The sequence below is a fragment of the Chinchilla lanigera genome, unplaced genomic scaffold (genome assembly GCF_000276665.1).
Source record: "Chinchilla lanigera isolate Chin_1 unplaced genomic scaffold, ChiLan1.0 scaffold00051, whole genome shotgun sequence".
In the NCBI taxonomy this organism is placed as follows: Eukaryota; Metazoa; Chordata; class Mammalia; order Rodentia; family Chinchillidae; genus Chinchilla; species Chinchilla lanigera.
In genome coordinates, this window is record NW_004955452.1 from 15,401,719 (window position 1) to 15,413,600 (window position 11,882).

Consider the following 11,882-nt stretch of genomic DNA (forward strand, 5'->3'; position numbering starts at 1 on the left):
GACCTCTACTGGCCTAATAGCTTAGATGGCTTTTATGGCTTATCATCACTCTTAGGTTGATTCAAATTCCCTGCCGTTCCTACGGAATTTTGTGATCCGGCTCCGACCTCATCTATGTCTTCCTCTGACAATTACACCGCATGTTCTCTCTGCCTGAGTCACTCTTTCCCTGGGTCATAACTAGTTTCTTCTGTCATTCAGTAGTTAGCTCAAATGTCAGTTACTGGTAGAATTGCAAGAATTCGCAAATAAAAATACAAGACACCTAGTTAAATTTGAAAATTAAATAAAGAATGAATGTTTCGTATATCTCTAATATTGTCTGGGACATACTTATCCTAAAAAATTATTCATTGTTCCCATATATGATTTTTTTTTTTTTTTTTTTTTTTGGTTTTTCTCCGGTACTGGGGATCTTGCGCTTGTCAAGCAGGCGCTTGTGCCATTGAGTTATATCCCCAGCCCAATTATTCATTGTTAATCAGCCATTCAGGGGCCGGGGATATAGCTCAGTGGCACAAGCGCCTGCCTGGCAAGTGCAAGGTCCTGAGTTTGATTGACAGTATACCAAAAAAAAAAAAAAAGTCATTCAAATTGAACTTATATGTCCTGTATTTTATCTGGCAAGCCTTCCTACTGGAAGAAGTCTTCATTATTTAATACGTCTAAATCAATGACCTCCTTAAAAAATAATAAATCAATGACCTCTTGCCTTCTACTATTATTCTGTTGCATAATTTTATTTACTTCATGACACTTATCACTTGCTGAAATGATCCTATTTGCAAGTTTGTTGGCTGCTTCCTCAAAGCGAAAATGTAAGCTTTTTAAGAGCAGGAACTGTATAAACTTGTCTGCTGCTGTTTCCTCAAAAATTAGAAAAAGCTCCTGAAACAAAGTGAGGACTCAATAGATATTCATTAATGAATAAGAAAGAAGAGAAGGTACTGCTTCTTGTCCCAAGGGCAAAGGAGGGTAATAAGACCCAGCTGTTTCTGTTAGTAGCCAAAATAGAATTTCTAGATGCCAATATATCAACCAAGAAGTCTCCCCCTATTGTGGCACCTCAAGTTGTTACATGTGCCCCTGCTGTGACCTCAGGATAGGCCTGGAAAGATACGGTCTAGTGGGAAGAAGGGCAGCAGTTTGCAGTATAGCTTCATCTGAGAAAACAACTTGTTAGAAAGTAAAGTCCTCTAATTGAGGTAGGGTTGATGGAGTGTTTCTCTGTCTCTGAAACAAACCCAAAAACTTCTTTCTAGAGCAAAAGTAGATCCTGTCTTAGATGAGAGTTGGATGTACTCTCTTCCTCTTTTTTTAGAGGGGATACCAGGAATTGAACTCAGCACTTCATGCTTGCCAGGCAGGCACTGCACTGCTGAGCTATATCCCCAACCCCCCTTCTTCCTCTTGAGCTTCCCTTTTATTGCCCTAAGGGCAAGTGTTCTGATATTAAACAGAATTTTGCTAGCAAGGCCCTGCCCCCGACATGTGTCTAAGCAAACTCTGAGATCTAGTTGGAGAAAACTTCATGCTCAGCGAGGGTCTGAAGTTGCCTCCTTCTGTCTCACATTGTCTTTTTGATCCCCCAAATAAGGGTACAATAGCCTCTTCCCAGAGAGAAGGTTAATGTGTTTCTGATGCCTCAACTTGGTGCAAACCAGAATAAACACAAATGGCAAAAATCAGCCCATGAGCTCATGCAAGCTTTGATCAGAGACATAATTTCATTATGAAATTTTGAATCAAGCTGTTGTGAAGTCTTGCCAAGGAGTTTCATTTTCCCAGATGATACGAAGAGTTGTTTCTCTCCTGTTCTCATAGTTTACTTACGTTTATCACTCAAACTCGCAATCTATTTTTATAATTTGACCCATCAGTCCTTTTATCCATCTGACAACCAACCTCAGTTGTACCAACAGATAATAAGCCTGATCTAGTCAGGCCTGGTGATGCATGCCTATAATCCTAGCTGCTCAAAAGGTTGGAGGGCTTCAAGTTTGAGGCCAGCCTGGGTAACTTTGAAAGATCCTGTCTCAAAGCTTTAAAAAATTTTTTAAAAGCCTGACTGAGTTAGAGACATGAAGCTTAAATTACTGGTTGGTTTGCTTGCCCTGCTTAGCATAGTTGTTATATAGTAACTATTTTCAGAGCCCCCCACTTTGCCGTACTGATTGAACCTAGAGCCTTTCCATTGAGCTAAATCACTACCCCTTAAAAAAAAAAAAAAAAAAAAAAATATATATATATATATATATATATATACTTTTTTAAATTTTGAGACACAGTCGCACTCAATTACCCAGACTGAGCTGGAACTTGCCATCCTCCTGCCTCAGCCTCTCAGAGTATGGGGATTACAGGTATGTGACACCACCCCAGCTTTTCTCACTCTATGTGTTTTTGTTGTTGTTGTTTTAATATCATTGCACCCAAAGAATGTAAGACACCTCTGGGCATACGATTTCTCATCTTTAGAACAAGCGGAATAATTTAATTACTCTGCAAGACTGCAGCGTGACTGTATGAGGTATAGTACAAGAAGGCATTGAAGACACGGTATACACCAAGCAGATGGGATGCTTTCTTTTTTTGTCCAGACCCACAGTTGGCTCTCTATCCCCTGCAATCTTGCTCCTGGTAACCACAGGTCTGTATAAGTGGGAATAGCCCGACAGTTACTAGATGAAAATGCTACCTTTGTGAAACAGCCCTGTGCCATGTTTGACACTGGTATTGTCATAGGAGGCAGAGAATCTTGGTCTTACTTTCATCTTCAAACTATAAAAACTTTGTCATTGGGGCTGAGTGGCAAACCGCAGCAGCTTCTAAAATAGCATTTTTCAGAGTATGGTCTGAGCACCACCAGCATTATAATTACCCTAAGGGAACTGGTTAAAAATGCAAGCTACTGGGCTTCACCCCAGAGCTTCCAAAGTCAACTCCTCTGGGAATAGTGCCAAGAAAACCTACATTGTAATGATTTTTTTTTTCCCATGCTGGGTCTAGAACCCAGGGCTTTGTGCGCTGGGCAAGCTCTCCACTATTGAGCTCCATCCCCAACTCCCCAACCCCCCAGTGATTCTTGTATACACGAAAGGCTTAAATCTGAAAAGCAAAAGTCTTCTCTAAAAGATACCCGGAGGCTTTCAGGCTGACAGACCAAAAGGCACTCTGGAAGATCCAGCATCTTCCTCATCTATTTTAACATCCTCTCATTTTCCCAGCAGAGCCAGAGTAAGGAAGGCTACAGTGAGGTTTAATACTCTCTGAAAATATACGTCTTGGCTGTGCCCCAAATGTCTTGATATTTATGCTGCAGCCAGAGGGTCGTTATCCTTTGGCAATCTCCATTGTAAGGCCATTAGCTCTTAATTAGTGCCAGCTTGTTGGTTTATGCTTCCCAGTTGAACTGCAGCAGAGGCTCCTCTGTTTACTCCCCTTGAGTATCCGTCTGGCAAGCCCATAATGCTTTGACCTCTGTCTGCTGGAACCATGAGTTAGATCCTGGAATAGCTTCCGCTAAAAGACCTAGTCCTCAAGCTGGGGTCTCTGGACTGAGAAAGAACAGAGAAGGTCTCAGAATAAGACTTCGGGGTTTGATTGTTTTGTTTCATCTGTAGAAAATAAAAGGAGGGAGTCCTTGGTAATACAATCCCAAGAGTTTACCAGGCAGTATAAGAAAAAAGTGTGCTAAATTGGGGCTTCACTGGCCAAATCACTGTCAGTTTTCAATCTAGCATGCCTGGGAAGTTTTTGCATAAGGATATAGCAAGCTGGCAAGCTGACTAATTTGAAAAGTGACTGAGACACCTCTAGGAACCCTAAGAAACTTCTCGTCTGGTGGTTGATGTATCTGGTCACCAGTTGTAAGTGGGAAAAACATATTCTGCATTAGTCTTGGCATTCATCTCATTGCTGGGTAAGGAGCTCTTCAAAAAGATTCCTAGATTAAGCTTTGGAAAAGTAACTAGCAGCATTTTGTTTTTCCCTATCACTGGATCCCTGTGGTACTCGGCATATTCTGCTTAAGAAAAATCTGAGAAGCAGTTTTATAATATGCTGTTAATGGCCTCTAATTTTCAGCCTGGTTTAGATAACTTAAGGTTGCTGGCTGTGTCCTGAGAAATGGATCCAGAACATACAGTGATGTGGGAATTTAGAATATAATTCCAAATTGTAGGTAATTGTTTAAGCTCCAAGGAGGCTGCAGGGCCCATGTTAAGTCATCTCTCCAGGATCGGTGTGTTTCCTGTTATACTTGATGTCTATCTGTCCAATGATCCTTTTGATTTTTAAGCCGTTAGACTAAATCTTTGTGTAATTCTTTACCCCCTCATCTGCCCACCTCCTCCTTTTTTCCTTAGGAAAACACTTTTTAAAAAATGTTAACCAGGTCCCTTGGATTGTTTCCAGAAGAATAAGGTCATGTTAAAGAATCTGAAAAGTCAACTTCTAAAACCAGTGTGTCAGGGGGAGCTCTACCAGAAGGCCAGTCTTGCCCTAAGGGCAGCTTCTAGCCAGCAAGACACTGGAGATCTTCCCAGTCTTCTAGACTAGGAACAAAATTGTATAATTTAGGCCAAAGTGTGGAAGAAAGGTAGACTGAAGATTTTTCTTTAAGCAGCAGAGAAAGAACAGGTTAAGACATTATTTGTGTACTGTTTAGAGCCCTGATTAGAAAAAGGTAAGTCTATCACTCCATCACCTTTAAAAAAGCAATTATGTCAATGTGTACAATGTGCAACCCAGAATGGGGAAATCTTCTAGTTGCTTTAAATATCTGTTTGAGAGATTTGAGAGTTTCAGTGTTGCTCCTAGCTAGACGTTGGCAAATCCCTGGGACACCTCACCACTGTGCCTAAGACCTGGGGACTACAGTTTTTACTTTTCCCTCCCCCACATCACGAACGCATAAGAAAAGGCAGGAACAGAAGCAGGCAGGAACAGAAAAGGTAGGAACAGAAGCTCCCAGCCCTGGGGTAGGCAGACTGTAGCCACGGGCCAAATCCCACCACTGCCCGTTTTAATAAGACCTAAGAATGAGGAACAGACTTAATATTTGTTTGTTTGCTTTTTTGTTTTTCTTCCAGTACTAGGAATTGAACTCATGACCTTGCACTTGCCAGGCAGGCGCTGTGCCACTGAGCTAAATCCCTAGCCCCTCAGACTTAATATTTGTAAATGGTGGTGAAAAATCAAAATAAAAACAATACTTTGTGACACATGAAAGTGACACGAAATTAAAATTTCAGGGTTAATAAAGTTTTATTGGCACAAAGGCACTTACAAATGACTTTTGACGGATTTTACCCATGAGAGAAAAATGGGATTGTTGCAGCAGGTGACGTGACCCTCAAAACCTACAATACCCCCTGAACCTTCACAGAAGCTTACCCACAAGCTGCATCCTAGGGTGCTGGTGAGCATTTTATGCATCGAGCTGACATGTAACTATCCCATGACTCTGGTTGCCATTGCTGTCTGAGTGAATGCTGCCTGTCCCAGTATGGACATTCCATTTTTTCTGCCCTGAAGATTGAAACCATGGGGCCCTCTGCACATCTGAGTGTAGCTGTTGTTTTAATGGGCTGGCAGAGGGCTCTGTACAGAAGAGTAAATTTCACAGGGGTGCAGAAAGGGCCCTCCTTGAAGGGTAAATGGAATCCAGGGGAAGCAGCCCTGATCTGTCAGTACCCTAGCCAAGTCCTGGGATATGTTTTGTTTTGTTTTCTGAGTCCAAAGGCAAGGGAGGCTTCAAGCAGGAACCCAAAACGTCTCTTTATCCAGAGTCTCTGTGAGACTGCTTTGGTGACCTTGAGTTAAGGCACGACACAAAGTAGAGAGGAGAAGCTCTTCGCTTTGCCCAGTGTAGTTCAGAGGATCTGGAGTTTGCATCGGGTGCACCTGGTATGGGTGGCATGAGGAGCGACCTGAAGTAGCCACTGAGAGAGCATGCAGGGCAGAGCTTGGAAGCTGTGGTGGTGGTAAAATGATTCTGAGCAGCTTTGCAAGCAATGGACACTGATGATGGGCTCAAAGGGCAAGGCCGAGGCCGGTGAGAGCCCTGTGGTCTCAGTGGCATCGTTGGTGAGTACATGTAACCGCTCCCTGGAGTCCCTCTGCCAGCAAATGAGTGAGATGCTGAACAGGTTGGATATCATGACATTCAGGAGAGGAAAAGGATCTGCCAGATACCAGTTTTGTCACTAATTGGATGCTATAGGAACCAGATGACTTGGGTTCCTGCCCTAACTTCACTATTTATTAGCTGTGCGTTTGGATACCTCTTTTCAGCCCTTTGGCATCAGTTTCCTCATCTGGGAAAGAAGCACAACAATATCTACCTCAAAAGGCTGTACCAAGGGGTTAAATGAAACCCTGCAAATAAAAAGCTTGGAATAATGTCCATGCTATATAAACGCTTGCCATTGTGGTACGTTTCTAGCCATATCCGCAGCCTCAGGAGATGTGGGAAAAGGCAGTCACTGCAGTAATGGATACTCTGCTCTCTAGAGTGGACATTCAGACAGTGAGCACACACAGATGTGATAAAGATACATGGGTGTCTACAGAAACACGGAGAGGGGAAGCTTCACTGAGGAAGAGCAATTCACCCTGGGTATTTATATGAGTAGAAGATGTACATACAAGTGTGGGGGAGGCACCTGTAGGGGAGAAATCAGCATCACACTAGCACTGAAGTGTGAAAGTCCTTTTGTACTGGGTATAGTATGTGATGCTGAGCAGAAGACTTGATGGATGGGGTGGAGTCAGGAGCGGCGGGAGATGTCCCTAGAAAACTGAGTTGTCCTAAGTGGTAGTGGTTAAACGACAAAAAGCTTGAGGCCAGGTTGTTTGGCCCAGTGTTCCAATGATCTTTGATGCTGGCCTAATTTTTCCTCTCAGGAGAAAGCAGGAGTAAGCAACGTCAATAACTATCACTTGTAGGAACAACACAGGGGGGCATTCAAGGCATTCAAGCAGGACCTTTGCACTCATTCACTTTTATTCGTTCATTCAACATCTGCCCTGTTATAGCAAAAAGCAATCTCATTGGTTAAATAACCTGGCCAAGTCAAGGCCTTGAAGAACTTGCAGCTGTCCAAAGGAAAGAAGATAAGGGCATGAAGGAGGTGGTGAAGACTCCAGGAGAGCAGACAAACCAGAGTCAGCCAGGACGGAGGGGGATCGGAAGGATCAGCAGGATGAAGTGGGTTTGGGAAAAGAAGAGAGGGAGGGTGGGAGATGGGGGAGAAACAGGAGGAGAAGGATAAACCATGGGAATGCAGTGAGAATGTGCTTGTGAGAAACTGAGACGCAATGTCTGTGGACGTTTTGTTGGTTTGGCAGCAGGAAAAGAATTGTAAATATGCGTGGTAGGCAAATACCTCGTACAGTACAATATGCTTTGAGAATGAATGTGAGGGCACAAGAGAAATCAAGCACCATTTATCAGTGATGGTCTTGCCCTTGGGAGAAAGGCCAAGTATATATTCAAGGCAATTGTTGCCAGGATCTCCAAGTCTCTGAGGCATCTCTGAGGTCTGAGCTAGATGGGTTATGTGTATCTCAAATTGGCACAGACAGTTTTTATCAGGCTTCTCCAAAGGAGAGGGGAGTGTCTGTCCTTCATGCTGAGCCTTCAAAGGGGCTGGCAGGCTGGGACTGTACACTAGTGCCCAGAGAGGTGTCTCCAGCCGTAGCTGGTCCCACAGAGCCACTTACTTTTGGCTTCCAGTGCCACTGGCTCCTCAGCACCACAGTGCATCAGTTCCATGCCCTTCAGAAAGGGCATCGAGGGACAAGCAAGTGAGATCCTGGCACAGTCAGGGACTCTTATCCACTTGTAAGGCCCGCAGAGAGGACTCTAACAAGTAGCGATGTTCAGATGAAGATGGCAGGTTCTGCTGAGCATGGAGGTACACATCTGTAGTCCCAGCATTTGTGAGGCTGAGTCAGGAAGATTGTAAATTCAAGGCCAGCTTGAGTCACATGTGAGTCCCAGGCTGGCCTGGGGATTACATAGTGAGACCTCATCTCAAAAAGCCAAAAAAAATAAAAGCTGGCCATGGTAGTACATGCCTGTAATCCCAGCACTCAGAAGATTAAGCCAGGAGCATCATCACAAGTTCGAGGTCAGCCTGGGTTGCCAAAAAGTTAAAATTAAAAATAAGTAAAATTTGGGTTCAGCAACAACGGTGAACCCGCTTGTCCATTAGCCATGATACCAAGTCCTCCCCCTTCCAATCCTCCAAGATGAGATAGGAGCATTCTGCTGCCCAAATGGCCATCCTTGTGTGCCCATGAGATGGGCCTGGGGCCAGCTGAACTGCAGCTCCCTGACCCACTCACCCATCCATCTTTCTTCAGCTCCTAATCCTTAAAAGAACATTTCCCATGGTCCCTGGCATTGTGGTACCCGCATGGCCACCACTTTTGCCAACCAAGCCTTCCATGGCTGGCCTGGGAAAGCATTCTTGTTTTTCCTTGTGCCTCTAGTTGCTCGACAGATTTGGATCTGGTCTGGCTGCTCCGGCATCACCTAACCTCCTGTTGTGCCCCTAAATCCCTGTTCTCCCTCCTCCTGTTCCCCTGCCCTGAGGCTTCTGGCTTATTCCTTTTGGAGACAAACTCATTGTTGATTTTAACTCACTTCCATGTTTCCCAGGGAAGCACACTGGCAGGAGGCCCACTCCAGCTCCTTGAGGGAGACAGCCAGGCAGTGGCCAAGACTGGGTGCCAGGAGCTTTGGAACTGCCAAAATGCCTCCTATTTTATGGACATGCCTGGCTCAACCTGAAGACATTTCAAGTGTTCAATCAGCAGCCCATGTGTTATACTGGGTTGCGGAGGGAGGCCTCAGAAGCCACCCCTTTTGAGAGCTAAAACAGCCATTGGAAGGAGCTGGCCTTCTTCACGGACCAGGCTGATGCTCAGCAGATGGAAAAAGCACTTCCCAATAATAGTAATCAATAGTCAAAGGCTGGCAGCTGCTGGAGGCTCACCTGAAGAGCCCCTGGGGGCTGAGCTCCGCCCTTTTCCCATACCAGACGGAGTCTGGCCAGGAATCCATCTCACCCACCTCCCTGCACCAAGCCCCACGAGAGCAAATAGGCGAGGGAGGAACCATTTTTCACATACTTTCTCTTTCAAAATGTAATCCTGTTTCACAACTTCCTACTTAAGATCTGGAAGACTCTAGAGTGCAACACAAGCCACCTTCTCCAGCCATGGCAGGAGTCTCTCATCACTGTGGCCACCAACCCGCTAGGAGTGCCCAAGAAAGGCAGGGGCTCAGGTTTACTAGTTTTCCCAGCATCACCAGCACTGCTAGCTCATCTAAAGGTCTGTGTAGTGCAGGTCACTAACGCAGCACTGAAGTAACCTCCAGCCAAGGCTTGTTTATTCTTTACCCTGAGTTAGCTCTTTCCCTTGGAAGCGCCAGCAGGGACACCACAGCAAAGCAGGTGCACCCAGCTCTGGTATGCTAGGTCTCAGCATCCCCTTAGGCATCTGTTCTTCAGATCTTCTTCACCCCTCTATGACTGGGCTTTTGTTCTTGCTGCTCCGCCCTTTTCAATACACCCATTTAGCGCTGCAAAATGCAACCTGTTCTCCTGCCTGTTTTTTCCCTTCCTAACAACCATTCACTAAGGTGTTCACCTTAAATCTTCTCAGGGCCTAGGCTGGGGGGGTCAGAAGCAAAAAACCATCACCTGGGGATACTGGCTGTATGTCAGGGACTTACACCAGGGCCCAAGAAGCTGACCCTTTCCCTAAATGCCCTCACAATCGTTCTAAACCAAACAAACCAGAGGCAGAAAAAAAATACCCAGTTAAAAAACAAATCCAGAAAACACAACCTCATCGCCCAAAATAGTGAAATGGAAAACAAACCCATACTCTGGAGACTTGGTCCAAAACATACCAGAGTTGGAACTGGGTGAGGTGGCCAGAAATGTGTTAGTCTGGGCAAGTCTGTGACCCTGTAAAGGAAAAAGCTAACATTTTACAGACAACCATATAATCCCATGTTGCTGGTGTCTAAACCTAGACGTAGGGTTAGACAATGCTACATCCTGACATAGATAGACTTCCTCTCTCCAGCACTCATCCCCAAAAAGCACAAAGTTTGATTTCTGGACCAACTCTGGCTGCTTCCTGCCCTTCCAGTCTCTGCCTCGGGTGGGATGCTTTGAGAGCAGAGAGCAGGTAAATGTCCCACATTTTGAAGCCCACACCCCCTCTAGCTCAAAGAACAACAGAGTGAGACAGACAGTGTAGGTGCAGGGGCTCATCCATCATACGCAGGGATGCACTGGGAGCACCCGGAAGCAGAATTTCCTCTGGCCAGCATTTCCCAGATGTAGAAGCTGAGGTGCAGAGTGTGCTTCAGTGGGCTCACGCCTCCTCTGAGCTGCCTGGAGTTCCAGAAGCAGCTTATGGGGTTTAATGAGGTGAAACAAAGAAGATAAGTGCCTCAGAGCATCACCAAAGTGACTCGGGAGATCAGGAGGCTCCAGCTCATTCCTAGAGGCTGCTGAGCTTCTGAACACTTGTTTGGATGTTGTTTTAGAAGAAAGCTTTTGACAATGCTTCTCAGTGTTGACTAAATACACGAGTTACCTAGGGGTCTTATTACAAGGCAGATTCAAATTCTTTCTCTGGGTGGGGCCAGGGAGCCTGCGGTTTTAGCAAGCTCCCAGGTGAAGCCAAGGTTGTTGGTCTGTGGCCAGAGTTGAATTCACCTGAGGAGCTGGGCGACTGGAACAAATCAGAAGCAGAAACATTCAAGACACAGATGGAGGAGTGGGACTAGAATAGGAAGAAAGACAGAAACAATGATAGGAGTAACATCAAGACTGTCATGGGAACAGAGAGAGGTAGAACAACAAAAAGGGGCCAAGACGAAGACAGAAACAGAGAGAGGCAAAGAAAGAAAGTGAAAAACAGAGTGGGAAGAGTGATTGGGACAAAGTGACTGGCAAACACAGGCAAAGTCAGGGAGAGGAGGAAAGGTAAGAGGAGGCCACCCAGGCTCCAGCACAGGCTCTAAATTCAGACTAGCAGTGAAGGGAATCACACGTGTGGATAAACCGACCCCTGCAGAGTAGCAGGTGCACAGACCTAAGATCCCCACCTTCCCCACCTGCTGGTCTTCTCAGACCTGCCTCACTTTTGTCCCTCTAGATTATCTCCCCTCCTCCAAACTCAGTCTACTTCTCTCCTTTACATTTTTTTTCTTCTCTCCTTTACATTTTTCCCAAAAGCTTTTCGACATTTTCAAGTCTTTCCTATCTACAAAACAAAACAACCCCCCACAAAACAACTCACTCACCCCGTCACTTTCTAGTCCCTGTGGAATTTCTCTTCCCTTTTCTTAGATAAAGTCTCGTCCTTTTGATCCCCACCTCTTTCTTGCTAGTACCGTCTGGGACTCGCTCTTCTCCAGGTTCTCCTTCTGCCTGTCTTGGCTCCGACTTCTTTGCCAACAGATCCTCTGGGATCTGGTCCTCCTATCTGAAGGGCCACAGAGCTAGGTCCTTGCTTCATCCAGAGCCCTCTTGCCAGCAATACTCTTCCAACCCCACGGCCTCGGGGATCTTCTCTACACCAGTGTGTATTCCTGCCTGAATCCCTGCTGCCCTCTAGACCTGTGTTTAGGACTAGGCAGTGTCTGCTGACCATTTTTACCTGGAAGTCTCAGAGGTACTGCAAACTCAACATGATGAAAGCCAAATTTATGTTCTTCCTTTTCCCAAACTGATCTTCCTTATGGGCTTCCGCTTTCTGCATCCATTATCCATCCAGGTGTTTCAGACAGAAACGAGGGTTTTGTCTTTGACAACTATCTCTCCCTTCCTTCCCTCATCCATGTC